We start from the raw sequence: 26,971 nt of genomic DNA, 5'->3' as shown, positions 1-26,971 counted from the left end.
CCAAATGGCTACATAATGAAGAAATCATTGGCCACAGTTTTTCCAAAAGTATTTAATACACTGCTCAACAAGTTTACGAGAGATATTTTATGATGCATTATAAAGTTCAGAAAAGATGTGACCATTTACTATGACTTCAAACATAAAATAGTTTTGGTTTTTTTTTTTTTTTTTTTTTTTTTTTTGTATAACACTGTCTATCAGTCATCTTCAATGACCTTTTGTTTTTTGACTAATCTTTACACCTACGGGAATTGCAGTGATTTGACCTTTCAAAGTGTCAGACAGAAAATGGAGGTAATGGCTGAAGCAATCAAACTACTATTGTAGGTTCTTGAACTATATAAGATACTGACAGATTTTAAGTGTGTACACAGTTCCTATTTTGACATGCTAAGCTTCCTGATACAGCTTATCATAATATATTACAAAAAACATGGCTGGGCTACATTTATAACTCCACATGAAGGATACAACTACTCGAAACATTGGCCAGGTGTGAGTAGGACTCACGCTCTGAAGTTTTTGTACAAATGTAATCTGTAAGTACAGACAGTTCATCGGTCCTGGGAATGGAGAATCTTGATAATTTCTGCCATTTATCAACATTGGTAAATGCAACCATCAGTCTCAGAAATTGCAAAACTTTTGAGAATGTTTTAACTTTAAGCTTGAAGTTGGATAAAAAAAGTAACATTTAACTGTAGGAAAAAACTACAGATTCACAATTTTCATATTTTTCCTTTACTTACACTGTAAAAACTTGCTTCTTGCAAAATTTCATGACTCTAGGCTAACAGGAAGTACCCTGTAGGTTTTGATGAGTGAGTTTGCAAGCATCCCAATGTGAAAAATTAATGGCTGTATCTTTTGACTGCACTGACTTAGAACCTAATGTTTATTACACTATCAAGGGACCAAAGAACTTAGCATGTCACATAAATTTCAATTTGATGTGTCGACCATTCCGGAGAAAAAGGGTTCTTAACAGACAGATGGCTGGATGGACAGACGGACAGACAGACAGACATACAACGTATGAATTTTTTTTGTGTGATAATTAAAATTAACAATTTTTGGATTTTTTCCCCTTTATTTCTATGGTGAAACTTTGCTTCTTGCCAAGTTTTATGATTCAGGAAGTATCCCACAGGTATTGTTGAGTGAGATTGGAAGTTCCAAAATATGTGATATAGAAGACCGTACCTTTGATATAGAAGCTTACATTTATTAGACTGCCACGGGACTCTATATCTTAGTATGTGACATAAATTTCAACTTGATGTGTCCACCAGTTCCTGAGAAAAATGAGTCTTAACATACAGACACAGACACACTAATAACAAATGACAATCTTTTTCATATGATTTAATTACAAACTCACAATTTTCAGAATGCTTCCTTTAGTTTTTCTACAAAGTCTTGCTTGTTGCCAAATTTCATGACTCTAAGTCAACAAAAAGTATCCTATCAGTTCTACTAAGTAAGTTTGCGAGTATCAAAAAACGTGACATAAATGACCGTATCTTTTGATTCTTTACACCGCTCCCCCCAGGGTCTATAGCCCTTAGCATGTGACATACAGTTCAGCTAGATACATCTACCCGTTCCTGAGGAAAAGGGTATTTAACAGTCAGACAGACAGAGAGACAGCCAGACACATGGACAACAAAGTGATCCTTGTCCTATAAGGGTTACATTTTTACCAACTGAGGTGTGGAACCCTAAAAAATGAAGTGAAATAATTATTCATTCAGCTGAAGACAGAACGAGAATGTGTGACAAAAGGATATGAGAGCTCCTGCATCAAGAACAGCACTTCACCTGAAATAAAGTGAAACTAGTGTGTTGAGAATTCAAGGACAGTGATAATACTAATAGTTTAGCCCTATCTTTTGCAAATAATCGAATTACAGCACAATAACATGCCCTGATTTTTGTGGAACTCCACTGACTCAAATAGAGAACACACACCAACTAAAATTTTTATGGTTATGATGAGAGTAGAAATAAATATTATGATTATGATTACTTACTGTGGGTGAAAGGCAGTGTGTGCATGTACAGTCTGCATGTGTTTATAAACAGGCACAGATTTACGTGAGGTCAGAAAGTTGTTCATAGCAACCCAACCAGTGTAATCAAGGGAGAGTCTCCTGACTGGGCAGAAATCATATATGGGGTTCCCCAAGGCTCAATTTCAGGTCCACCATTGTAAATCATTTATGTAAATGATCTTCCATCTAATATACAACAAGCAGAATCATACACACTTAAAACCAAAGCCTTCTTCTGAAAAGAACAGAAAATACACACACCTAAGTACAAGGAGGCACACTTCATACATGTATAACCACTACCTCCGGCCATTTTCGTCAGACTGCCAGTCCCGCTAAAGCAGACAGAGATAGTGGCCACATGTGCCTGAGATGTTCCTGCTTGTGTGAATGCGTGTATGTTTTCCCTTCTTTTCTGAAGAAGGTTTTGGCTGAAGTTAAGTGTATAACAGTCTTATCAGTGTCAAACAATGGAGAATCCAGGATGGAATAATGACAATATTACAATAGCCTGACCTCAGCAGCTAGACACAGCGGTCATCCATGTGAGAGTTGCATTTACGTGAATGAATATGTATGATGTGTGTGTGTGTGGGGGGGGGGGGGGGGGGGGGGTCTAATTCAGAAGAAGGCCATATAGCTGAAAGCTTACTTGTTTAGCAGTCTTTTTGTTGTGCCTGTCTGCGACTCAACATTTCCACTACACCACGAGTCCTTTCAGTGTGCCTGTCTGCAACTCAATGTGTCATCTTTACAATGAGCAGCAATCTATCATTTTTATAATTGTTGGAACAACAAGTAAAATTAGTTCTTTTTGCAGATGGCAGTAGTATTTTAAGTAATCCAAGCTTACAAACAGCAATTGAAGAAATGGTTAACAATGTTCTTAGAAGTGTTATTGACTGGTTTTCTGAGAAAGGTCTCATTCTCAATTTCAAAAAGACAACATATTTAGTTCTGCACATCTAGAGGTACTACATAATGATAATTGTAACAAATGGTGATACATGATAAATAGGGTGTCCATATTTCCAAGAATTTACACTAGGAAATCATGTTTTGGAACTCCTAAACCAACTTAGTTCAGCCATATTTGCACTTGTAATTGTTGCAAACCTTGGGTAGAGACAAATCAGTAAGTAGACATGTTCTGTGTATTTTCATTCAACAATGTCATATGCAATAATGTTCTGGGGTATCTCATCTTTAAGAAATGGAAACTCCAGGTTGGAATATCAACAATATTTGGAAAGAAACAGAAACTTCACGTTGGAATATCAATGATATTTGGAAAAAGACAGATTGCTACTAACTGTACAGTTGACTCATAGAGTTGCAGACAGGCACAACGAAAAGACTGTTACACATCACAGCTTTCATCCAAAGCCTTCTTCAGCAAAGAAAACACAGCCACATTCACACAAGTATGCACACCTCATGCACACATGTCTGCTATCACTGGCAGCTCCAAGCAAAATGTGACTGTAACATGAATAGCAATTTGAGTGGGGTGGAGAAGGGGGAGGGATAGCAGGAAATGGGTGGGGGAAGAGAAGAGTGCTGTCTGGCATGATGTACAGGGAGGTGAGACTGCCAGATGCAGCATCGGGAGGTGGGTCTTGGAGGGAAAAATGAGAAACAGAAAAGGACATGAGCAGTAAAGGAGAAAGGACAGTTGGGTACAATGGCAGAGGGCACACACAAAGAGGAAGAGGGAATGGGAAAAGTGAGGAGGTGAAAGGACATTCCTATTCCAGTCCTGTCACAGGATTACCATACACCATCACAGGCCAGCCCACCTGCAAAGGTAGCCATGTTGTCTACCAACTCTGCTGCAACCATTGCACAACTTTTTATATTGGTATGACTATCAACCAACTATCCACCATGATGTATGCCCACTGCCAAACTGTGGTCAAGAGTGAAGCAGAACACCCAGTGGAACAACTTGCAGCTGAACATAACATGCTTCATTTCTATGGCACTCCACAACCCAAGCCATATGGATCCTTTCCTCCACCACCAGCTTTTCAGAACTGAGCAGATGGGAGTTACCCTTACGACACATTCTCCACTCCCAAAATTATCCTGGCCTCAACTCATAGTAACCTACTGTCCCCACATCCTCCACTCAAAAGTTTCCGCCCCCTCATCCTTTCACGTCCTGCTTTTTCACATTCCCTCACCCTCTTTGTGTGCCGCCCTGTCCTTTCCCCTTCCCTGGTCCTCTCCTTTTCCATTCTCCAATTTTTTCCCCCATGCTCCACCTCCTAATGCTGCATCTGGCAGTCTCTGGTCCCTGCACACCCTGCCAGACAGCACTTTTCTCCTCCCCCACCCATTCCCTGCTATCCCTTCCCCTTCCCCATCTCACTCCAAATTGCTATTCACATCACAGTCACAATCTGTTTGGAACTGCCAGTGATAGCAGCTAATATTTTGTATCTTTAAGAAAGGAAGTCTTAATTGCTCAAAAGTATAATGTAGAATAAAATCTGGTGCTCAGCCACTATCATCTTCTGACATCTGTTTACTACTGATTCACAGAATATTTATTCCCTCAGAAAATTTGTTGTAAATAAACCACTCAGTTTAAAACAATGATGTACATACTTTACATTAAGATTGTCTTTAGTACAAAAAGTGGTGCACAATATCGCAACTAAATTTTTTGAACACTTGCCCAGAGATATAACACATCTGAGAGACAACAGAGTAAAACTTGAAAACAAACTAAAAAAGTTTCTCCTTGACATTTCCTTATGTTACATAGACGAAATTCTATTATTATAATGTGTAAAAGATGGTGGATAGAAATACTAACTCACACCTGTATAATAATAAATAAATAAATAAAAACTTATAAATGTTTATCATTTAGCAGTATTTATAAATTAATTTGCACTGTGAATTTAAAATGACTTGCCCCACATCATTATGATTTATCATGCAAATGATCCATGGAATCAATAAAGAGATGAAACTTACAATTACCAAAGGAGCACATTAGCATAATTATTAACATGAAGGAGCTCCAGCACTGGATTAATGCATACAGGCAACTGCCCAGCAGTTATCACCCGAACTACCAGTGGAGCTGTAAGCAATGGAATACAGGCTGATTAATAACCTACTAACTTGATCATGTGACAACCCTTAATCGGAAGTCAATGTGACATGCGTTATCACATGATTGAGTGACTCATGCAGTGACCTAAAAGTTCAGCACAAAGGAACAGCTTAGACAGTTGACATAAGCAAGATGGATGAAAAGGCTAAATCTTCATCGCATTTTGCTCAATCCACAGCACTTTACACCAATACTGAACTTCACCTTAACTGGTTTTGGGAAAGGTACTTAGCAACTTTAATTTATAAAATCATTGCAAATGTGAGTAATAATGTAAACTCAAGACAATCAATGTTGACCAAAGAGTGCACCAGAAGACAAGAAAATTGTAGGAAAGGCAGTAAACATCAGGGCTTAATTTCAGCCAGAATGCGTACAGTATATCCAAGATAAGTTGAGTATCATTCAAAAATTTTGATCGCTACATATCGCCTTTTGTTTATGACTGCCAACAACCTCAATGATGTAGTAAGGCCATGTGTGTCAATGAGAAACAAATAATGTAAGACATGTTTGAATGTGAATGTCTGTATAATGTGCTTTCACAAAATCATTTTATTCCTTGTCGTAATTTATGTCATAGCTACTACCAAATGTGCGTATGGAGCACGCTTGACTAAAAGTTGGCAACCTTTCGAGCCAATACGTCCCTTTGTCCACAGCACTCTTGACCTTTCAATCTTTATCTGCCCGCACCCTTGTTAGAACATGGTTGACACTATACAGTAGAGGGGAGCTCCCACAGGGGGCAAATTTGAACTCCCAATGCAGAACGGAGGTTTATACATTTGACCCGTAAGTCTGTCTGTCTGTCTGTCTGCCTGCCCCAACATAGTTCTCAAACGAAAGTGCCAATTTTAAAGCCGTTTTCTTATTTGAAAGCTGGTTTAATCAGGACGGTTCTTAGCTATATTTCGGAAAGTCTGTTCAGCCATTTAAATTTCATCATCTATTTGAAGTAAAAATGTTTTCCACCAGCGTGCTCTCTTGAAATACGTTACGTAGTCCATAAGAACTACATCATGTTATGTAGTACCACATTGTAGAGCTCAAAAAGATGTACCTAAATAAAAGATTACGCTTGAACGATAATGATGATTTCTGTCTTCTGAAGTCGCCTGTTTCATCACCTGCAAAGCTGAGAAAGTGTCATTGTGACTCAACTGTGAAAGACAAACACATGCTCCCGCCGACTTTTTGTGGTTCTTTTTGAGGTCTATGATTCATTACTAAATCAAATGATTTTGCTCTAATAGTTTAAACAGCATACTGCAAGAAAGCGTGACAGCAGCCCACTTTCTTGCGACCTGACTTACAATTTAGCCACAGCTTATTTCTTGTGCTACCTGAAGTAGCTTAATATATACTAATAGATAGTAAATGAATATATCCATGAGTTAAAGAAAGAAACATGTAAATTGCATAAGTGGTTCTCGAGTTATAATTGCCTATCTGTATGTCTGTCTGTATTCACATTCTTTGTAGTCCCCGATTCAGACAGGTCGTGTCTACGGCTTTTTCAATTTCGATCAATTTACCTTGTTAGCCATTGCTGCCTCACAGAGAAGCCAACATACAATCCAACAGGCACTTTTGGAATTCACATTCAACAATATTACTCACTCATTCTAGGTACGTCAGTCGCTTGCAGTTCAGTTGTTGTTCACACGTTCATAGAGCAACTACAAAGCAACTGTTCGAATGTTGTGGCTGGCGGCATTTGAAGTTGTAAACCTCATCACTGATAAAGCTGATGTCACCAGCATCTCATTAACAAGTGGTCCAGAAATCGATGGTGAAATTATATCAGCTGCTTCTGAAGTATTTACAAGTCTACATAATGCCTTGCGATGGTTTGAAGCTCAAGATGAAGGTGATCTGATATCTGTTCCAAAAAAACAGTGTGTCTCGGCTGCTCCCCACACAGACAGCTGTTAACACAAACCCCAACACCACCATCCCCCCCCCCCCCCCCCCAAACTCCTACTCCCAGGGTCCACTGTATATCTCACGTTGTGAAGTGGCTGCATCAACAGTGCGAGAGCTCAGTGTTTGCAAAACCAGATATTAAGATCATGTAAACTGATGTCAAAAAAAGATACAACTAGAGATTATCACCACTGAATTTAGTGACTGTGTTATTTCCTCTGTGTACAAACCTCCAGGTAACAAATCAATTTTAACACATCTGAGAACTTTCAAAAAGGAAAAATTAAGTCCATAACTCGAGATTTCAACAGTCATAGTACTGTATGGGGTTACAGCTGATGATGTTGAAAATTGTGAAAATGTTATCCAATGGGCAGACTCTTATAAGCTAAGATTAATTCATTGCAACAAACAACTCACATCATTCAATAGTAGCAGCTGGAGGAGTGGTTATATTCCTGATCTTTTGTCTGTTGGTGATAACATTGCTGAACAATGTGCGAAGTCTGTATGGGCACCATCCTAAACATCCAACATGACCATTAATGTGCAAAGTTATGTCGGCAATAAGACCATTGAAGATTTAACTTCAGAAAGGCTAATTGGCAGAAATTCAGTCATATTGGATCAGAAGATAACTGAACTAGTCCATACACTTGAGCCCTACGAACAACTTTCTGAAATAGTACACAAGCACTCACAGATGACTATTCCTCAGAGTTGCAGAACCAATTACATACTAACAAACTTCTGAGTACAGGGCAACAACTAAAGAAATACCTTCAACTTTTCAAGGGAAATCCATGGAATAAGGACACAAAAACAGCTGGCCACCGCTTTAACAACATACTCACTGAAGTCAACAGAGAGAAGTAGACAGAACTCGTGGAAGAACTAGATATGTTGAGAAGCAGTCAACAAGCATGGAGATTGTTGAAGAGATCAGTACATCCCAATGTTTCTGGTGATCAAATAGCAGGTAACCTCATTAATAATGGTATATCAGGTTGTTGCATTCCTAAGTCTTAAGTAAAGTATGCATGTCTCAGAAAGACAAATGGAGTGATATTTCCCAACTGAATAACTGCAGGGACCAATATCAGTTATAAACCTGGTAAATACACTAAGAATTGAAAACATAAAACATTCTGGTCCAAAAATGTATGCCAGGCTCCTAACTTTCCTCAATAACTGTCTCAGTTAATGTCAGATCTCAATGCTAAGGAAGAAGTGTTGTGTATGTGCCACTGTGAAACCAGGCAAGCAATTTGACGACCCAAGTAATTACACACCATCTCTCTTCTATATCATCTCTATGAGACCTTTGAATGAATGAACCATAAGAGACTTTTACAAGTAGAAGCAGTCGACTCCCTCTCAATCCCACAGCAATCTAGAATCGGACTGGGTAAGGACTCTGCAGCACCTGTGTTAAATCTAACTCAGCATATTGAATGCAGATTTGATACAAGAATGGTGACTGGGGTAGCATTCATTGATCTAACAGAAGCTAAAGACACAAACAACAATCAAATGCTCCAATCTAAATGTGTGGAATAACTAAAGATCACTATCCTACATGAATGATTCAAAATGTCCTTCAAAATCAAAAGTTATTTATAGAATTTCAAAGTTAGCACAGCCAATGGAGGATCCAAAAGAATGTGTTACCACAGAGCAGAGTTTTGGCTTCTCTGTTACCTAATATTTATACCAATGATTCAAACCCTACCTAACAATGCATGAAGTTTCAACCATGGTGATGACCTCGCCCTCTGTTCCCAGAGTGAGATCTTTGAACAGATGGAAATAAATATTAATTCTGCTTTGGAGGAGTTAGATTAATATTACTACAAGGATCACGTAAAACCAAATTCCAGCAAAACAGAAGCGTGCACATTCCATGTGAAGAACAGACAGACCCTCAGGAAACTTGAAGATGAGTGCAGCTGGAGCACATGTTTCCAACTCAAATATCTTCAGGTCACTTTACACCACACATTGGCTTTCAAGCAGCACCTAATTTAAGATGAAAAGTATCTGCAAGAAACAACATATTGCACAAAATTGTGGGAATGTTCTGGAATGTGGTGGCAAGAAAGTTAAAACTACAGCTTTATCTTCGAGTTCATCAACAGGTGAACATGCTAGCCCCATTTGGTACAATTCCGCCATGCTAAACAAGCAGCTACTGTGTTGCTCTTAATGAGTTGGGTAGACTCATTCTCGAATGTCTGAAATCTGTACCTTGGGATAAAACTAAAACATTTAGCTGGAACTGCCCCTCCAGACATCCAACAGGCACTCACTACAAAGTTGCATGAGAGCAAAAGATAAAACTGCCCAACAGACATGTCCCCAACTATTTGTATGGAAGATGAGGTCTGAACACCATTGGACAACATTAGAATAGTCTAGCTGCTGGTTTCACCAACGAATGGCCCATATGGAAGACTCTGAACAGGCTGAGAACAGGGTAGCAATGCCAGAAGACAATTTGAAGTATTGGGGTTATCCCACATCATCAACCCTTTGACTGCGGAGTTCAACAAACTACGGAGCACTTAAACATCACAGACTATGTCCTGCTAGATGTACCATAGATGGCTTGAAGTCAGCATGCTCTGAAGCCCTAGTGATTGCCAAATAATGGGCTCTGATCGGGCATAACGGATATTTGGTTGGCATCGGGGTGGGTACAGTGGGATTACTCCATATTAATTTAGATGACTGAGAAAAAGGATAATTAATATGGAGTAATCCCACTGCACCCGGCCTCCGAAGCCAATCAAAGATCCATAAAACTAATATCCCTTTACCCACTGCACCCACCCTCCAAAGCCAATCAAAGATCCATAAAACTAATATCCCTTTACGTCTGATTATAAACTTTAAAAAAGCTCCCACTTACAAATTTGAAGGACATGTTGAAATTAGTATCTGAAACCTATAAAATAGAAGAAGACAGAACTATATGAAAAAACTCACAGTTAATGCAACTCATAAAAGGTATAAAAATCCCAGACACATCTGCCCTATTCTCTTTCAACATAGATAATACGTACTCTAACATACCAGTAACAGAAACAATAAACATCATAAAACAAAACCTGAAGGATAAGAGCCAACTATCTGATGAACCCATCACAGAAATACACAAAATACTGGAACTGATAGCTGAATGAACTACTTTCAATTTCATAATGAGTACTATTTACAAGAAGATGGCAACCAATGGGATCCCCAGTGTCAGGTATCATAGCCAACATTTTGATAACCTATGTCCAAAACCTGATTTTTATAAACTTTATCACAATCAATTACAACAGACTTTATTGAATCAGATCTATGGATGACATCCTTTGTTTAACTGATGAACCTCCAGCAAAAATTAATCAACTGCATACAGATATAAGAACAGCACACAAAAAGATAAGGTTCACAAAACCTACAATGGACACAGTCATAAATCAGATTTCAAATCAACCCTACTCACATAAGAAATCAGCCCCCAGAAACATGCTTCATAGACTCTACACAGAACGGCTTAGCACAGAAAGCTGCTAGAGAGAAACAGGCATCATCACACAAATAGCAACAAACATTGGATACAATAGCAATCTAGACATAAATTTGAACAATGTGATTAAACAACAAATACAGTCAATAAACAGGACATATACTCAGCCTCAAACAACAGCACAGCATAAAACCACACAAATAGCACACACAGCAAACAGTGACACAAAGAAGACATGAAAACAAGAAAGAAGATTCAAAATGGTAAACAATGGCCTACAAGCACTAATTTACACATAAAATAACAAATAATTTCAAAAGACAATGTATGAACATGGCATTCAAAACAGACAATTCAATCCAAAAGTACATTCCAAAAATAACAAAAGACACAGATGTCTACCAGAAAATAGGAATATACCAATTACAATATAACAAATGTGATGGAAGATATGTAGGACAACCAGCAGGACATTCGACATCCAGTACAAAGAACATATCAGTGCATGGAAATATGGGGACTACTGATGAATTTTGTTGGTTGTTTCGGGGAAGGAGACCAGACAGCAAGGTCATCGGTCTCATCGGATTAGGGAAGGACGGGGAAGGAAGCCGGCCGTGCCCTTTGAAAGGAACCATCCCGGCATTTGCCTGGAGCGATTTAGGGAAATCACAGAAAACCTAAATCAGGATGGTCGGACCCGGGATTGAACCGTCGTCCTCCCGAATGCGAGTCCAGTGTCTAACCACTGCGCCACCTCGCTCGGTCACTACTGATGAATGGGATATGACCGTCAGCTTTGACCAATGACATCAGAATTTGCCAGAGATGATTTATTAGACAGAATTAACAGCAAAGATGACTGTTCATAAACAAAGGAATGCAGGAGAGAAAACAGATGGTACACATATGTCACATCTAGTAATATTTCGAACATAATGTTAAGAATATCACTTTTTTGAGTTCTAGTACTTCTGTAAAAAGTGAAGAAAAAAAGGGATAGAAGTAACGGTAGCATGGAATATTTCAGTTGACACATATATAAGTTATATCTCGAACTTCTGTTGATCTGTATAGCTTAGCTACAGTATGGGATACAAATTTTGCAGATGTTTTTTCTTTTGCCTCCACTACTAGCAGCATTCTGTTCTTACGTAGATAGCATTACTAGCGAAGGCGAAAAGACCTACACACAAAATATTTGTATCACATACTTCAGGTGACCTATATATGCCAACTAAAGAATAGGATACTACTGCTAACAAAAACGAAGAAATCGACGTACATAACATAGGCATCCTGTACCTCAGTTCAACTATGCGAAGGCGGAAAGAAACGACATATATAAAATTTGTACTCCATACTTCAGTTGACAACAGCAAAATTTGTATCCCATTCTACAGTTGAGCTATGTAAGTCAACTGAAGAATAGGATACTAGTACTAGTGAATGGGAAATAATGACATTTATAACACGTGTACCCTGTACTTCAGTTGGCCTGTATATGTCAACTGAAGAATAAGATACTAGTGCTAGCGAAGGCGAAAAATAGTGACATACCTAACATTTGTATCCTGTTCTTCAGTTGACCTATGTAGGTAAATGATATCAATGATACATATGTTGCTTTTTTCGTCTGTGTAGCACCAATATCCTGCACTTCAGTTGACCTGTATACGTCGTCAAGTGAAGTATGGGATACAAATTTTACAAATGTTGGTCTTTTCGCCTTCAGTAGTCTTTGTATCGAACTGAAAAAACCTAGTGATACTAGTACTAAGTAAGGGAAAATGAGAAATGACTGCAAAATGACACACTTAAATGGGCAATATGTAACAGGTACATTATGTATATCCATCTGAATGGCTCTGTATTGTCAAAATGTGTCGTGTCCCCCTCCCTACAACAGATTTTATGGCTGACAAATAACCTCCTATACTATTGGTACAACCTCCAATTGATGAAGATCTGAATTCAGTTTTATGATTCATGACAAGATGCTGAAAACCCCTATTCACCAAATCCCTATATGAAGAAAAACCATCGGAAAAAAACTACAGAACCCTCTGCAACATGACCTTCAATTAATTTTATCAACACTTTCTTCATTCAATTAGGAACTAATTTAAAAACTACATCATCACATTGTGTAACTGAAATTAGACTCATCAATCTCTACTATAGCACCCCTTCCCCCTCCCCCTCCCCCCAAAGGCCCCCTACACTCAATATATTCCCCACAAACTTCGCTATAAAATGAATACCAGTCTAAAATGGTACACTCACTCACACAATATTCATGCGCACACAACCACACAGGATCTCTCAAACACCAACAGTATGTAATTTCTATTATATCCCTCAAGGCCAGCTTCGATTTCTCAAACCAGGCTCTTCGTCTAACTGAGCACCATAGTCAATCCTTGCTACACTTCCGTATGAATAAATTGTGAGTATGAAGGGCAGACACATATGTTCGCAGGCGCATGTGTTCAACGCACTCACAACATCAAATGTAATCAGCAAGAAGACCAGACATTTGCAAAAATTGAATGATTGCCATCATATCTATGCCAAAAGCCTGCTTTAAGTCTTCCATATTCAAGGGAATAGATAAATCCATAACTAAAAACGAAAATGAAAAGCTAAACATTCTTCTAAATGAAAAGCTATTCTTCCAAATTATCTCAAAATCACTAAGAATGAAATTAAGTACCGAAAGAACTGGAAAGAATCAATTATTTAAATCAATGCAAATGAAAAAAAATCTTACGCAATGTCTAGTACTGTCTTTTAAAAACACATTCATTTATTTCGATTTACAATGATGGTGCTTATCCACAGCAGACAACCGACTTATTATCTATGGCTCGAAACTAAAGACATTAATATCTACGAGCAACTTATGACATCATTGGTCAAAGCCAACGGGTTGTACCCCGTTGGCCAGTTGATCCGAAATATGGTACAAGCCATTCAACTTTTGCAGAACATTTAAGAGAATATAATCATAAACCTACTACAAGAGAGAAAGACATGAAAATAGTTAGAATAAATAATGAAAGATATGTCCTAACCTCACAAAAAATTTACCACATGTACAGAACAAAAATGGTTCAAATGGCTCTGAGCACTATGGGACTCAACTGCTGAGGTCATTAGTCCCCTAGAACTTAGAACTAGTTAAACCTAACTAACCTAAGGACATCACAAACATCCATGCCCGAGGCAGGATTCGAACCTGCGACCGTAGTGGTCTTGCGGTTCCAGACTGCAGCGCCTTTAACCGCACGGCCACTTCGGCCGGCCTGTACAGAACAAAGGCTAACGGAAAATACTGCTAAATGACCAAGTGAATATGACTAAATACTCACTGTTTACACTGACTGATCATATAATACACAGTAATCCCAATAGATGATCACAAATTCCATTTCTCTCCCAAGGATATAAATGTGAAGAAAAAAATAAAATAATAAAAGCACACATACACACACAGAACTTACACAGCACCCTTATAAACACAGAAAAAAAACAGTTGAAAGCAAAACCTGATAAATTTGGCAGCACTTACAGAAGCAAATGACACTATACACACAGAAAAGGTAGCTAAATTGCTACAGATTGAAAACAGTGACCAAAAGGAAAACTGCAAACCTTCAACCAGTTTGCCACCAGGGAGAAAGCTGTTTGGCTTAAAAATAACGAATTAGGCACAGATCTGTAAGTACTTTTCCATTTCATTTTACAAGCTTCGACTAACTGTTTTAAATCTATAATGTATAAGTGTAAATGATAGCCTATATGTGCAAACAAAAAAATCATTTAATATTTCAGGACACCCTCTGAAGATGCCTCGTAACTACGACAAAACACATCTGGGTGCGCATGATGAATAGAAAAACTTAATCTGCAGCAGGCAAAGCATGTTTTTCTTTTGAACTACTGTAATTTAGATACAGCTGTTGTGAAAATGGCCAGCACATGAAAAGAGTAGTTAATTTTTCCCTGTGTGGCTGGTGTTTCTGTAGGGAAGACTTGCTGTTTCTGCTGCATTAGCAAGTAAGCTGGCAGACACAACTGACATTGCAACAATTTCATATATGAGGTCTGTTAGAAGAGCATGCAACCTCATTTTTTTTAACGAATGCCTGATGGATTTGAATCTACTGAGATTGTATGAGCCAACCTTGAATCTTCATATGCATGCATGATTTTTTTCCTGGCTGTCAATAACATCAGTTGGTGGCAAACAGCAGTTGTGTGAGGTAGTGTGTAGTGCTTGTGTCAGTTTTTCATTGCAAGGGAAATGATGGTACAATTAGAGCAGTGCTACTGCATCAAATTTTGCCAGAAACTGGGTGCCAGCCTGGTGGAAACCATATGGAATTTTCAGACAATTTTTGGTGTGATGTTATGTGCATCACACGGATTATGGAGTGGTACAACCAGTTTAATGATGGCTGCACATCGGTGGAAGCAAGCCATGCTCCCACTGGCCATCAACATGCCAAAATGACCACGCCATTGCTCAAGTGAACACTGTAGTGATGCAGAACCACTGTGTGTGTGTCAGAGAAATTGTGGAAGAGGTGGGCACCAGCACTTTTCTGAGACATTCCACTGTGACCAAAGATTTGGCCACGAGGAGTGTGTCAGTGAAACTCATGCTGATGCTGATGCTGCTGGTGGTGGAGCAAAAGTGACTTTGTGTTGAAGTCTCACAGGACGTGCTGGACACCATAAACAGTGACCCTGACTTCGTGAACACCACAATCACTGGTGAAGAGTCCTGGGTGTACAGGTACTACCTTGAAACCAAATCCCAGTTGTTACGGTGGAAGCATTCCTCATTACCAAGACCAAAGAAGGCCTGCCAAGTGCACAGCAACATCAGAGTGATACTGACTGCTTTCCTTGACTCCCCTGGTGTGGTGCAGTACGAGGGGCATTTGAAAAGTCTGTGCAGAGTCTGAGAGAAGGCACCGAAGGCACGTATTGGTGTATTTCTTTGTGTTTCACGTGAATCAAGGAAGTCTAGTGACTGTCAAAAAATGGATGAAAAAGAATTTTGTGTGGTGATTAAACATTACTTTATGAAAGGCAAAATGCCTCAGGAGACTAAAGAGAAGCTTGATAAACATTATGGTGACTCTGCACTTTTGATTAGAATAGTTACAAGTGTTTTCAAAATTTTCGGAGTGGCCATTTGGGCACAAGTGCTGCTGAACGTTCTGGACACCCTGTGGAAGTTACAACTGCAGAAATCATTGATAAAATCCATGATATGGTGATGGATGACAGAAGAGTTAAGGTGCATCAGATTGCTAGTGCTGTGGGCATCTTGAATAAATGGGTTCACAATATTTTGCATAAACATTTGGACATGAGAAAGCTATCCGCAAGATGGGTTCCGCGACTGCTCACACTTGACCAAAAATGGAATTGTGTGAAGTGTTGCAAGGATGGTTTGCAGCTGTTCAGGAAGAATCCACAGGACTTTAAGCATTGTTTCGTCACTGTGGGTGAAACAAGGATACATTATTGTACTCCTGAGACCAAACAACAATCTAAACAATGGGTTACCAAGGGAGAATCTGCACCAAAACAGGTGAAAACCATTCCTTCCGCCAGAAAGGTTATGGCCACTGTCTTTTGGGATCCGCAAGAGATAATCCTCACCGACTCTCTGGAAAAGGGTAAAAACTATTACAGATGCATATTATTCATTGTTATCGGACCGTCTGAAAACCGAGCTGCAAGAAAAATGCTGGCAATTGGACCGCAAGAAAGTCCTTTTCCATCACAACAATGCACCAACACAAACCTCAGCAGTTGTGGTCACAAAATTAATGGAAATAGGATTCCAACTCATTTCACAGCCCCCTATATTCCAGACTTGGCTCCCTCGGACTACTATTTGTTCCCCAATTTGAAGAAATGGCTGATGGGACGAAGATTTTATTCAAATGAGGAGGTGATTGCAGCAACTAATAGCTATTTTGCAGACTTGGACAATTCCTATTATTCAGCAGGGATCAACAAATTAGAAAAGTGTTGGATGAAGTGTATAAGTCTAAAAGGAGACTATGTTGAAACATAAAAAAGGTTTACCTCAAACATGTAAGTAGTTTTTATTTTTGCACGGACTTTTCAGATGCCCCTCATACACCCTGAGTACAAACCACAGGGTCAAACTCTCAGCAATGAGTACTACAGGGATTTTCTCCATCACCTACTTGTGCCACAAGAGACTGGACTTGAAGTCAACACGAAACTGGCGTCTTCATCACAACAATGCCCCAGCACATTCCTCGCACTTGATTCAGACAGTTTTGCTGAAAAACCAGATGCCTATGCTTCAACAGGCTCTTTACTCTCCTGATAAGGCCCCTTGTGACTTCTTGATGTTCCTCAAACTCAATAGGCTACTGGAAGGAACATGATTTCAGACAAGAGAGGACAATATGGCAGCAACGACAGCCAAGCTAAACGCCATTCTGGAAGAGGCTTTTTCGGCATGCTTCCAACAATGGCAGCACTAATGGGAGAAGTGTCTAGAGTCCCAAGGGAACTACTCTGAGGGTGGTTAAGTGTCCAACACTCCAGGTAAGCCAGTTTCTTTTTCCCGGCCAAAGGTCAGATACTTTTCCAACAGATCTCGTATTGTATCAGAATCAGTATACAACATTTATAGAGCATTTAAGGTGAATTTTCCTGCAGCAAAAGGCTTGCCCTTTGTTTGTGATATATCATCTCATTAGTTTTGAAAATAGTTTAACTACAAACATTAGACAAGCATAATATCACCACATTTCTGTTTTTGATAGCTAAAGAATGCCATTAAAACAAAAACAGAACCACAGAAAAGTATCATTGCTTCAACACACATGCAGTAACAGAAATTACAGGTATTAGCTATGCATCACACACACACTCCTTACTACCACTTATTAAAAACCTCAATTTAAATCTGTAATTGTTTATGATATATTAAGAGTGTCAGCATTACGTGAGGAGCCATGTATATTATTATGCTTAAAATATAAAAATAATTTTTATTATATGAAATGCTAGGATAAGAAACTGATCAGATTTTACAAGGTAGAGTTCAGTGGTATAAGCAAAAAGATGTAACAAAAAATATGTAAATACTCATGTAGTAATATTGACATTAAACATACTTAAAGCAACAGTTCATCTGTTACCACAAGCCAAAATGAAGCCATTACACTGATTAATATATCTTACACCTGAACATAAAATCTTGTCAATGATTTGGTATGTGTTACTTTGCATGAAGTTGAGTCCATAATTTAGTATGAGCACTGGTGAAATGTTCTATAATACAGCAGACTATTTACACATATTCATTTACTTCAAAAAATTCACTGGGTGATTATTATTATTAGTACTATTTTGAGAAGGTATTTCTTCATTTAGCTCATAACTTGTGGTGTTGCACCATAACACATTTGATGTCTGGCAGTAGTGAGTTGAACACTTTAGTGCTTGAGGAATATACTTTTTTCTGCACGAAACTCTAAACTTTCCTGTTGATATGAAAGTGATGTTTTGACCTTATACTATGGTCATGATAGGCTAACATTTCTGTGGTCGAAAAAGCAGTTCCTATTGACAAACAACACAGAGAGAAAAACGTAGTGCAACTTCAGTATGACTATCTGCAGTTTTTGAGATTTTGCATGGATGTCTTGGATGGACTTGACTCCTAATTCAGACGGCTCTCTTCTGAACAAGACAGACTTTCTTTCCTAAAAGGGGGCTGATTCAGAAAGAAAGTGTAAAAGATTAAAATAAATTATACAAAGAAAGAAACTTCTTAAGTCTAGCAACATAGAAAGTATGTGTTACATATGCGAATATCAATAAATAAGAAAGTTCTGGGCAAATTGAGAAAAAAAATTAGGAGTAAAGGAGACTTTCACCGAACAGCATAAGTGCTCATGCACACAACCTGACCCCCTACCCCCCCCCCCCCCCCGCCGAAACACACAAACACAAACACACAAACACACACACACACACACACACACACCACTATACTGTGCCAGCTGGACACACAATGACAATGCTGTGATTTATCTCATCCAGGAAATCCACCATAACCTCCAATCCCTGCTGAAATCCTCATGTCCATTCCAGAATTTCTCTAAGGCCCATCTCCCTCCTCATCGTAACAATGCCCAATACATCCGCCTTCTACATGCTACCCAAGATCCAAAAATCCTGGACACCCCATTGTAGCTAGTTATTGCACTCCCACTGAAAGAATTTCTGCTCTTGTTAAGCAACACCTCCACCTAACCTAGCTTCACTCATCAAAGACACTAACAAGTTCCCACTGATTTCTCACAATCCCCATCCTTTTACCACCTGAATCCCTAATTGTCACTGCTGATGTCACCTTCCTATACACCAACACTCTCAAACTTGTGGCCTTGCGCTACTAAACACTACCTCTCCCAATGTCCTTCAGTCTCCAAATCCACTACCTCATTCCTCATACAGCTTACCAACTATATCCTGCCACACAGCTACTTCTTTGTTGAGGGGAAGGTATAGAAACAAATCTGCAGCAGAGCCACAGGCACCTGGAAGGGAACCTTCCAATGCCAACCCTTTCATAGACCATCTAGAGCAAATGCTCCAAGCCTCCCAAAACCCCAAACCCCTTTTGTCATTCAGGTCGATGATGATATCTTCATGATCTGGACTCAGGCCAACACAAATCATCATTCATCCACAATCTCAACACCTTCTCTCCTATCCACTTCACCTGGTCCTCCTCAACCCAATGTGTCACCTTTCTGAAAGTTGACTTCCATCTCTCTGATCACTCCATCCACATCTCTGTCCATATTAAACCCATTAACCACCAACAGTAACTGCATTCTGAAAGCTGTCGTCCCTTCATACCAAAAATTCCCATTCATATAGCCTTGTCAAACCTGAATGGAATATCTGCTGTGACAAGAACTCCTTGCTCGGTGTGCTAAAGGTCTCACGAGGGCCTGCCCCCCCACCCCCCCTCCAACCCCAAAACCCAGTCCAAAAACAGAATCCCTGTACCATATCCTTATCCACCCCTAATCCTCCCACCACCCCCCAAGAATCAGCCACAAAGAAATGGCCCCTTTTTCACCCAGTATCACCCCGGAATGGAACAATGGAACTATTGATTATCTATCAACAAGCCCAGAAATGAGAGACATCCTACTCAAGTATATCTCTTATTCCTCCTAAAGTGATATTCCATCACCTACCCAAACTATGCAACATCTAGGTCTGGTCCATCCCTATGCCACTCCCACTCCCAATTCCTTGCCACAGGGATATCCGTGTGGAAGAGCAAGGTGCAAGACCTGTCCAATCCACTCACCCAGCACTTGTTACTACAGTCCAGTCACAGATTTGTTCTACCCTATCACAGAGCAGGCCACCTGTGAAAGCAGCCATGGTATACACCAACTCCACTGCAGCCACTGGAAAACTTTTCAAGCTGTTTTGATAACCCACCAGCTGTCCACCAGAATAAATGGTCACTGCCAAACTGTGGCCAAGAACAAAGTTGACCATCCAGTGGCACAACATGCTCAATTTCAATGGCTGCTTCACAATTTGGGCCATCTGGATCCTTCCCTCCACTACCAGCTTTTCTGAACCACGCAGATAGAAGTTATCCTTGCAACACACCGTTTGCTTCCATAACCCTCTTGGCCCCAAACTCTTTTAATGCACATCCTCCACCCAACAGTCTTTATTTCCTGTCACCCCCTCCTTAATCCATATCATTTTTGTTGTGTGCCATACCCCACTGGCTTCAATACCCGTGTATCGAATGCCTAGACTGTGCATCTGCCACCCCTCCCTCTCCCAGTCCTAGCCAGCAAACCTGCTGCCTCCCTCTGCTAGCTACCCACCACCGTGACCCATCTCTCTCTCTCTCTCTCTCTCTCTCTCTCTCTCTCTCTCTCTCTCTCTCTCCATTCCCCCCCTCCCCACCCTACCCTTTACCCACCCCACTTGACACAAACTCCACCTTCAATCCCAAATTGTTTTGTGTGTGTGTGTGTGTGTGTGTGTGTGTGTGTGTGTGTGTGTGTGTGTGAGAGAGAGAGAGAGAGAGAGAGAGAGAGAGAGAGAGAGAGAGAGGGGGGGGGTCTCCCTTGCTCCTAAATTATTTATTTATGAGTATAGCTTCTTTTTACTAAAGCCACACTATATGATATACCACACGGAAAACAGTTATGACAGAAAAGGTACTTAAAATACCTAGCGAATGATAGCTATAAAAGCACGTGTTGTACAAACTATAATTCAGCATTTGTTGTGTACATGAAAGGAGATTTACAAAATATTTTAAAAAGCTCAGTTTCTGAAATTCGGATTTGATGAGTGGGTCAGAGGCACACAGCACGATCAAAAAATGTGAATATTCCGCATTTTTTTATTTCTAAGCACATTATCAATTTGAGTCAAATGTCAGGTTACTTGTTCTAAACATTTTGTTTCGAGAAGGCTACTGGATGCAATTTTTGACAAAGATAACCATTTACACCACAGACACTAAGCATAAAAACATCAGAAAATTTTAAGTTTCTAAGACAAGAAGTGGATGTCTCTGATTTGAAGCATTGATCTTCAAACATGAATAATTTGAATTTATGTAGTCAGTAAATAAATATATGGATTGAAGGGCCAGTAACTGTACAAAAAACAATCAAACATACAAGATTTTTGAGCACACTTCACAAGAACACATCACATTTTTTTTGCCTTTTTTAATTCTACAAGACTGATATTTACATGAAGCTAATGGTGTCAGTTTAACGTAACACAATAGAACACAAAATGACTGACCCTTTTTGTACAGAAGAAACAAAAATTGTATTGAGCTAACACCATACAAGTGCATTAATGGACTGCTGATCCTACTATAGGCAACAGTTGGTGGGAACTGGAAGCTTATCAGACAAGCAAATATGAGGAGCATTCACATAATGCAAATCATCTTTTTTTTTCCCCTCAGCCAATTTTGGTTGAAAAAATATGAATTTTGTTGTGGAACATTGTGGAATATTCCGGCTTTAGCCCCTATAGTTTCATGGAGTTCCAATAAGTGGTAGAGCTTTAAGTAGCCTTCAAAATGGTATCTGTAATGAAGATGTGTTCCAAGCAGAGAGCGGTCACTGAGTTTGTTTTGGGGGAAAATCAGAGCATCACGGATATTCATAGGCACTTGCACAATGTCTACAGAGCCCTGACACTGAACGAAACTATAGAGTTATTGGGCGAAGTGTCTGTCGTCATCACAACAAGGTAATGCAAATCTGTCCAATATCTCATGTGCTTCTGCAATGATGTAATGTGCAGACACTCTTGTATGAGGTGAGTGATGGCTGACAATCAAACACTGCACTGCACAACTGGACATCTCTGTCGGTACTACTGCCAGACTCATCTGTCAGCTGGGGTGCTCAAGGATGTGTGCTCACAGGATTCCTCACCGCCTAACACGATACCATAAAGAATAACAAAGGACCACCTGTGAAAAATTGCTTGCCCAATATGAGGCTGATCAAGAAAATTTTTTATCAAACATCATCACGTGGGACGAAACATGGATTCATTACTTTGAACCAGAAAAAAATGGCAATCCATGGAGTGGCAACACACCACCTCTCCTCTGAAGAAATAGTTCAAAGCTGCATCATCACCCCGTAAAGTCACAGTAACAGTATTCTGGAACTCTGAAAGGGTTATTCTGTTTGACGTCCTCCCTCATTGTGCAACAATCAACTCTGAAATGTATTGTGCTACCCTCAGGAAATCGAAGAAATGGCTTCAGCACATTCACTGTCAAAAAAATGCAAACAAACTTGTCCTCTTACATGACAACATTAGGTCTCACACAAGTCTGTGCATCCGAGAAGAGATCACAAAACTTCACTGGACTGTTCTTCCTCAACCACCCTACAGCCCAGATCTCACACTTTCCGACTTACACCTGTCTGGCCCAATGTAGAATGCTCTCAGTGGGAAGCTGTATGTGGATGATGGGCAGGTTATTGGTGCAGCAAGACACTGGTTCTGACATCGAGTGCTATCATGCGGGCATATAGGCCCTCCCAGTAAGGTGGTTTAAGGCAGTCGCTCTGAATGGAGATTATGTTGAAAATTAGGTTTCTGCAATCAAAACAATGGGGAATAATATGGTGTATTGGGATGCTAAATACAATTGACCCACTTTCAGGGGAAAAAAATGTGTTGGATTAGTTATTGAATGCCCCTCATAGTGACCTCTGGAACCACAGTTTTTACTAGCCACAATTCCAAGGAGGATTAATTAACCACATGACGTAAAATACTATAAAGTAAATTGAAATGGGGTAATTCAAATGGACAGTGACTTCTGTTGCAACATAATCTGTTTGTTTGTTTTGTTTTAGGGCACAAAAACAACTAAGGTCATACACGCCCACAGAACCGTAAAACATGAAGATGGAAAAGGAGTTAAAAATGACTACATGTTAAGCCCAATCAACGGAAGGAAAGACAGCTAAAAACAGAGACTTTCTCTTTGAGAAAGGGGCATAAAATATGTCATAGAGACAATGGAGGTCCCAAACTAAAGATTAAATGGCCTTCAACACACTGCTAAAATGATTAAAAAGTAAAAAACAGTTGACAGCCCACACGTCGTTTGCTAAAAAGGCCGATAACTCGTAAGTGGTTAAAAAAAAGGCCATTCCATTAAGAAATGGGGAACCATTAAAGATTTGTGACAATGGGCACAAAGTGGTGGAGTACCACCACTTAACAAATGGCGATGGCTAAAACGACAGTGTCCAATACATGGCCTAGCTAAAATGATCTCCGCACAGCAAGAGGGCCAAGAGGAGATTGGCCAAGCCACATAGAGAGGTTTAATTCTCTGTAGCTTGTTCCCATGAAGGGAAGACCAGTGATGATGCCAAAGTGTCACCACCTACTGACAGACGGCAACACAGATTTCATCAGAGGGAATGCAAGAACTAGCAGGCCGAGGTACAAGGACTGCAGCCTTGGCAGCAGTGCCAGTGGCCTCATTTCCCATCAGACGGATGTGACCAGGGACCCACATAAACATCACAATGGCTCCATCAAGAGTGAGCAATTGAAAGCTTTCCTAGACTCGTTGCACTAAGGGATGGACGGTGTACAGCACACAGAGGATCTGAAGGGCACTGAGAGACTCGGAGTAAATGACACAATTGAAAAGCCTGTATCACCAGATGTACTGCGTGGACTGATACAGGGTGAAAACCTCTGCTATAAATACTGAGCAGTTTTCCATAAGCTGATACTGAAAAATGTCAGTGCCAATGATGAAGGTACGTCCGACATCACAGTCAGTCCGAGAGCCATCCATATACATAAAGGTACTATTGTGAAGTTCTGTGTGAAGGTCAAGAAACTTACGCTGATAGAGCAACTCTGGAGTGACGTCCTTACAAAGCAAATTAAGTCCAAGGTGAAAATGGGCCACTGCGTGAAGTCAAGGTGGTGAAGGCTTCACATCCATTGGGAAAGTGGCAGATAGCGTGAAGTTAAGCTGCTGGAGCAATAGCCAAACGTGAACTCCAGAATGTAGCAGAGAAGAGGGACACACCCCATACTGGTGGTCAAAGGAATCATCGAAGAAGGAGGCACAGGATAGGTGGACAGGCAAGGCAGATGAACTGTATGTATATTCACTGTGGAGAACATCACATCGGCATGACAGTGGGAGTTCGGCAGCAACTGCATACAGACTCTCAACCAGGCTCCTGTAAAAGGCACCAGTGGCCAAACAGATGCCATGATGATGGATTGTATTGAGACAGCATAAGATGGATGGATATGAAGATGTATAAATGAAACACCCATAGTCTAGTTTCAAATGGACAGGGGATTGGTACAAAAGGAGGAGAGTGGTCTGATCAATTTCCCAGGAAGTACCGCTGAGGAGACGTAAGACATTGAGGGTCCGGTACAGTGGGCTGCCAGGTAAGACACGTGAGAGGACCACGAAAATTTCCTATCAAGCATGAGCCCCAGAAATTTCATAGTTTCAACAAACGGAAGAGCAACAGGCCCAAGATGTAAAGACAGTGGAAGAAACTGTCTGCACCATCAGAAATTCTTACAAATGTTTTGTCAGTGGAAAAGTGAAAGCCCTTGTCAATGCTCCACGAGTCAAGACAATCAAGCCAACACTGAAGGTGCCACTCAAGGAGACAAGTTCATGGAGAACTGCAATAAATGGAAAAATCGTCAACAAAAAGGGAACTGGAGATGCCAAGTTGGAGATAGGCCATAACAGGGTTAGTGGTGATAGCAAAGATGACGACGTTCAGGACAGAACCCTGAGGCACACACTTTTCCCGGATGGAAATGGTGCCTCTGAAGCCCGACATGTAGAGAGTACAAAGGATACCAGTCCTCCACCAGCTGTTGTAGGTTTTCTCCTAATCAAAAAACATGACCACAGTCTGATATTTCCACAGAAAACTATTCATGACATGGGTTGACAAAGTGATGAGGTGGTCAACCGTAGAACAGCGCTCTCAAAATCCACATTGTACAGTGGTTAGTAAATTACGAGACTCGAGCCACCATACCAGCCATGCATGAATCATAAATTCCATCACCTTGCAAACACAGCTAGTGAGAGAAATGGGGTGGTAGTTGGAAGGAAGGTGTTTGTCCTTACTGGGGTTAGGTATGGGTATGACACTCACTTCATGCTAGCATATGGGAAATGTGCCATCTGCCCAAATGTGATTGTACGTATGAAGGAGAAAGTGGTTGCCTGCAAGAGAAAGGTGCTGCAACATTTGAACGTGAACATCGTCTGACCCAGGGGTTGAGGATCAGGATGAAATGAGAGCATGATCTAGCTCCTTCATAGTAAAAGCACCACTGTAGCACTCATGATTCTGAGAAGAGAATGGTATCACCTGAGCTTCCTCCACTTGTTTCCAATGGGGGAAGGCATGGTGATAGTGAGTGGAGCTCGAAATATCCGCAAAATAAAGGTCCAAGGTGTTGGAGGTAGCAACAGGGTCCACTATGACATCATCTGCTACCGTCAGGCCAGAAATTGGGTAATGGATCTTGGTCCAAGAAAGCCATCAGAGGCTGGTCCATATGATGGAAAGGGAATAGAACTCTTAAAAGAACTAGTAAATGAAGTCCATCTAGCTTTCTTGCTAGCCCGAAGAATACTATGACACTGCACATGCAACTGTCTATAATGAACACATTTGCCATCTTAGGATGATGGATAAAAATGTGGAGAGCTCGTCTTCGCACACATTTTGCATTGACGCAAGCCTCAGTCCAGCAAAGGACTGGGAAACAGCATAGTAAAGATGAAGTTCGAGGAATGGAACATTCTGCGGTAGTAATGAAAACATAGGTAAGGTATTCAATCTTGTCACCACAATTTGCAAAAGGTTCTTAGTTGAAGGTCACCAGGGGGAGTAAAGCCTCCAGTTGGCCTCAGAAAGCTGCCATTTGGGTTTGCACATAGGTGGGGTAGGAGTCAGCAAACAGACAGCACACGGGAAATGGTCGCTCAAGTATTTGTCAGAGAGAACAGACCACTCGAGACAACCAGCAAGCTGGGCAGTGCAAAATGAGAGGTCCAAATGGGAATAGGTGTGCATGGAGTCTGAAAGGAACGTGGGTGCTTCAATGTTAAGGCAGATGTGGTTGAGCTGATTGACAAAGTCAGACAAGAGTGCACCTCTCTGACAGGTACTGGGATGGTCACCAAGCAGCAAAACGGGGTAAGGGAGTTGCCCAACAGGCTGGAGAAAGTCTGTCCTGGTGAAACCGAATGATGGATGGATGTAAATGGTATAAAGGGAAAAAGTGAAGTGAGGAAGGAAAATGAGGACAGCAACAGCTTGATGATCTTGATGATGATGATGATGATGATGATGATGATTCGTTTGTGGGACTGCGCGGTTATCAGTGCCCTTACAAATTCCCTTTGCCCAGTCCAATCTCGCCACTTGAATGAATGATCATGAAATGATGAGGAAAACACAAACACCCAGTCATCTCGAGGCAGGTGAAAATCCCTGACCCCACCGGAAATCGAACCCGGGACCCCATGCTTGGGAAGGGAGAACGCGACCGCGAGACCATGAGCTGCAGACAGCAACAGCTTGAAGCCAGGTGTTCATGGAGATGGTTTGACTATGAACATCATCCCACACGAGCAGCATGAAACCCCCTTGAGATGGAATGCCATACTCAGGGAGGGGAAGGTCAAAACAG

General features: G+C 40.5%; 1 protein-coding gene across 2 annotated transcripts in view; it reads right to left on the bottom strand.

Moving 5' to 3' along the window:
• The window catches only part of LOC126189024 (probable Dol-P-Man:Man(7)GlcNAc(2)-PP-Dol alpha-1,6-mannosyltransferase), a 156,790-nt gene that overhangs the window by 106,022 nt on the left and 23,797 nt on the right, over positions 1-26,971 (bottom strand). The window lies entirely within an intron of this gene.

This window comes from Schistocerca cancellata, chromosome 5 (genome assembly GCF_023864275.1).
Source record: "Schistocerca cancellata isolate TAMUIC-IGC-003103 chromosome 5, iqSchCanc2.1, whole genome shotgun sequence".
In the NCBI taxonomy this organism is placed as follows: Eukaryota; Metazoa; Arthropoda; class Insecta; order Orthoptera; family Acrididae; genus Schistocerca; species Schistocerca cancellata.
The sequence above is the reverse complement of the archived record's forward strand: the minus strand, read 5'-3'. Positions and strand labels throughout refer to the sequence as shown.